Below are 5,267 nucleotides of genomic sequence, written 5' to 3' on the forward strand. Positions count from 1 at the left end.
TCGAAGCTGTCGTGGCATCCATAAGACATTCATCAGCAACCAGAGTCAATGAGCACTCGGATAGACTTAGATTGGTCTCCCTACAGCACAAGAGCAAAAAGGGATGTGCGGGTGATGGTAATTTATGGAACTCCCAGTCTGACTCACCATAGTACTGGTACCCACTAGAGACAAGGGTTTCCTAATATGGCAGGAAGCAATAAAATGTCCTGCCCCTCCATAGTACAGACAGTTATTATTCATCCTCCGTGAGCGCTCCCAAACTGATAGCCTAGTCCTTCCCAACTGCATAGGCTCAGGAGTATTCAACTCATCCGTTGTAGATTCATGAGAGAGCTGGGCTGCCTTCGGAAACTTCCGGATTTCAAAGGAGGTGAACGCGCCATATCGGGTGCACGAGTGTGCCCGAGACCAGACCCCTCTCACTCTTGCGTTCCCTTAGACGTCCATCTATTTGAATGGTTAAGGCGATAAGAGAGTCGAGGTACGCCGGCAGTTCCCGAGCAGCTAGCTCATCCTTTACTTCCTCAGATAATCTGTGCAGAAAAGTATCGAAAAGAGACTCCGGATTCCAGGCACTCTCTGCGGCCAACGTGCTAAAATTCACTGCGTAGTCTGCCACACTACGTGAATTGACGTAAGTCAAGCAGTTTGCTGGCTGCCTTTCTCCCGGATACCGGAGACTCAAAAGTCTCTCACCTCTGCCACGGCTTCCTCCAAATGACTGCAAATGGCAGATTGTTGTTCCCAAACTGCCGTAGCCCAGGAGAGCGCCCTTACCGACATTAGAGTAATTATATACGCGATCTTCGATCGGTCTGAAGAAAACGAAGATTGCTGTAGCTCAAAAATAAGCAAGCACTGAGAAAGAAAACCCTGGCACGTACCAGGATACCCTGAATATCACTCTGGAGGTGGTAAATGGGGTTCATGGGGAGTCGGGATAGGCTGTACAAACTCAGCACAGATAAGGAAAAAGAATGAGGGGTGATAGGGGTTGCAAACAGTCTGAGCTAACTTCCTGATTTTCTCCATAATAGCCTTTAACCTACGGTGGTGGCGTTCCGTCAAAGAACTAAGCCCTTCCAAAAGGCCCTGTAGCTACTCCTGATGTCTCCCAATGGTGGCTCCCTGCATGGAGACAGCTTGGCAGAGCTGGTCCAAGTCTGCTGGGTCTGTCATGACCAGTTCGTACTATCATGACACAGGGCGAGACCCAGCTGCAGACACAGGAGGCAGATGGTTGGGGTCTTACAATATTTATTAATCCAATAGGGGAAGGCAAGAGAATGGTCGTGGACAGGCAAAAGGGTCAAAACCAGTCCAAAAGGTACCGAAGGGCAGGCAGAGTCAAGGTCAGGGCAGGCGAGAAAGTAGTCCAGAGACAGGCAGGAATCAAAACCATAAAGACTAGCGAGAATGGGGGAAAACAAATGGTTTACTTGACTAACATACAAGATGAACTGGCACAGAGAGACAGGAAACACAGGGGTAAATACACTGGGGGAAATAAGCGACATCTGGAGGTGGTGGAGACAATCACAGGAACAGGTGAAACAGATCTGGGCCTGACAGCTCAAGCGTTTCCCTATACTTGCATTAACATCTGCTAACCATGTGTATGTGACCAATACAAATTGATTTGAAGTAGATTTTACAGGTGACATCAATAAGGGATCATAGTTTTCTCCTAGATTCATCTGGGCAGTCTGTCATGTTTTGTGCACTCAGGGTTTATAAAAACATATACATCTTAATCTTTTCTTTTTATTGGCCAGTCTGAGATATGGCTTTTTCTTAGCAACTCTGCCTAGAAGGCCTGCATCCCGGAGTCGCCTCTTCACTGTTGACATTGAAACTGGTGTATTGTGGGTACAATTTAATGAAGCAGCCAGTTGAGGACTTGTGATGCATCTGTTTCTCAAACTAGACACTCTAACATACTTGTCCTCTTGCTCAGTTGTGCACTGGGGCCTCCCACTCTTTCTATTCTGGTTAGGGCCAGTTTACACTGTTCTATGAAGGGAGGGGAGTTGTACACAGTGTTGTACGAGATATTCAGTTTCTTGGCATTTCTCGCACGGAATTGCCTTAATTTCTCAGAATAAGAATAAACCGACTAGTTTCAGAAGAAAGTTATTTGTTTCTGGTCATTTTGAGCCTGTAATCGAACCAAAACTGACTATCAACAGTAATCTTGCAGATTTACTCTATGTGGTGATAACTGATGGCTTATGTTCAGTGGTGGTTCTAGCTTGTACTAACTGTAATTTTTATTCAAACATTTGGAACAACACAAATAAATAATCATAACATTTAAAAATATAAACATAAACAAAAATAAGACTAATATATATGTTAAAAAAATAATTAACAAAGACAAATAGAAACAAATGTGTTGATTTGGCACTTGAGCATCAATACATTACCCATCCCCCAACATTGTCATCCAAGAGTCAAGACTTAACCAATTTACCTTGGTGGTGTGCAGATTGGTTTTATATTGTTCTTAACGACTTCACACAAACCAGAAAAGTGAAGTGAAGACACTTGCCAGTTGGTCAGCGCATGCAAGCAGTACACGTCCTGGTAATCCGTCTGGCCCTACGGCTTCCTCGGGAACAGGCTCCAATCCCCGTGATCTGCTTGAAGAGGAGGCGGAGAAAGACGGGCCAAAAGTCTGGCTGCCTTCTGAGAATTTATAGGAGATCGAATAAACTCCCACTTCCCTCCATTCTGCTAGCAAATGTGTAATCTTTGGACAATAAAAGCGAAAGATTAAACTACCAACGGGACATTAAAAACTGTAACATCTTATGCTTCATGGAGTCGTGGCTTAACAACGACAACATCAACATACAGCTGGCTGGTTATACGATGTACCGGAGGATAGAACAGGGGAGTCCGGTAAGACGAGGTGGCTGCCTATGTATTTTTGTACAGCTGGTGCACGATATCTAAGGAAGTCTCGAGTTATTGCTCACCTGAGGTAGAGTATCTCATGATAAGCTGTAGACCACACTACCAACCAAGAGAGTTTTCATCTATTTTCCTTGTAGCTGTTTACATACCACCACAGTCAGATGCTGGCACTAAGACAGCAATGAATGAGCTGTGTTCCGCCATAAGCAAACAGGAAAACACTCACCCAGAGGCGGCGCTCCTATTAGCTGGGGACTTTAATGCATGGAAACTTAAATCCGTTTTACCAAATTTCTATCAGCATGTTAAATGTGCAACCAGAGGAAAAAGAACTCTGGACCACCTTTACACAACACACAGAGACGCATACAAAGCTCTCCCTCTCCTTCCATTTGGCAAATCTGTCCATCATTCTATCCTCCTGATTCCTGCTTAAAAGCAAAAATTAAAGCAGGAAGCACCAGTGGCTAGATCAATAAAAAAGTGGTCAGATGAAGTAGATGCTAAGCTACAGGACTGTTTTGCCAGCACAGACTGGAATATGTTAAGGGATTCCTCCGATGGCATTGAGGAGTACACCACATCAGTCATTTGCTTCATCAATAAGTGCATCGATGACGTTGTCCCCACAGTGACCGTACGTACATACCCCAACCAGAAGCCATGGATTACAGGCAGCATCCCCACTGAGCTAAAGGGTACAGATGCCGCTTTCAAGGAGCGGGACTCTAACCCGTAAGCTTATAAGAAATCCCGTTATGCCCTCCAACGAACCATCAAACAGGCAAAGTGTCAATACAGGACTAAGATCGAATCATACTACACTGGCTCTGACGCTCATCGGATGTCGCAGGGCTTGCAAACCATTACAGACTAGAAGGGGAAGCACAGCCCAGAGTTGCCCAGTGACACGAGCCTACCGGACGAGCTAAACAACTTCTATGCTCGCTTCAAGGCAAATAACACTGAAACATGCATGAGAGCACCAGCTTTTCCGGAAGACTGTGATCAACCTCTCCACAGCCTCAGTGAGTAAGACATGATATCATTGACGTGACAGGCAAATGAAAGGTAGAAAACAGATCGTGCAATTGTCACCATTCCAACCTGTTTTGTGCGGGCGCCCCGTGCCGCCCCCGGCAAGATGCCGCCCTGGGTTGCTGCCCATGTCGCCTGTACCTAAATCCGCCACTGCTTATGCTCCTTATGGTGCAATGGGACAACATTGGTAAAGTAAATGCTAACTGCACGTCTGTTGACATGCAGGAATTTATGTCACAGTCATCTTAGAGATGTCTTACCACTCCAAAAAGTAGTTGTTGTGTTGTGTTTGATTAGTAGGCCTGCAGTCATCTCTCTCGCCTGACTTAGGTAGAACGAGCATTGAGTATGGCTTGCTTGATTAGCTGACTCTGAATCTGTGGATATAGTATTATGTCAGTAGATAGTCTATTCCAGTAAAGTGTTGCCATGTTTTTTTTCTTAGTACAACTCTACTTTCTTCCCTGCAAGAAAGGTCCAATGCCAGTACTCCTTGTTGTGTTTGGAAACCGATGATAATGATTAACTGGTGCCAAGAGTTTCCCGGTTCTACCTGGCCTGCTTGCCTAACTGTGTTTGCCTTACAATTGGGAGCAAACACATGTCAAGGATGTGTGCTGTGCTTTGAGGGTGTGTGTCTGCAGTTGGGTGTAGGTGAGGTGTGTGTGTGTGTTGCAATGTGTATATTGTTACAGGTGTCTTTGCATGTGTGCTATGTGGATATGCATAGAACTTGGGAATTCAGGTTCAATTAAATGTGATGGAACAAAGTTAAGTGTGTGTGTATGGGTGTTGCAATGTGTATATTGTTACAGGTGTTTTTGCATGTGGGCTATGTGGATATGCATAGTACTTGGGTATTCAGGTTCGCTTAAATAGGAAGGAACAGAGTGAAGTGTGTGGGAGAGAGAGAGAGATAAATAGATACTGATGGAACAGTCCAACAGAAATAGATACGGAGACCTAGATTTGAGACTACAAATCCCAAAAGTCGGGCTTTATTGGACAGTCACGCCTCCTTTGTATCGTGCAGCCTAAAACTGTCCTCGCTACTTACCACAGCCATAAAGTCATAAACCCCCGCCAATTTCTACCATTATCTTTTTAAAATCTGAGTTTAAACCTAACCCTAAATGCATGTTTAACCCTAACCTTAAATTAAGACCAAAAAATATATTTATTTTTTTTCATGATTTTTTTGCGATATATTTACTTTGTGGCTGTGGTAACTAATTGAAACCCTAAAAATGACGTGGTAAGTTTAAATGCCTTTGACTGATCTCCCTCTACCCAATGAAATCGCT

This window comes from Oncorhynchus masou, chromosome 5 (assembly GCF_036934945.1).
Source record: "Oncorhynchus masou masou isolate Uvic2021 chromosome 5, UVic_Omas_1.1, whole genome shotgun sequence".
NCBI classification, from domain to species: domain Eukaryota; kingdom Metazoa; phylum Chordata; class Actinopteri; order Salmoniformes; family Salmonidae; genus Oncorhynchus; species Oncorhynchus masou.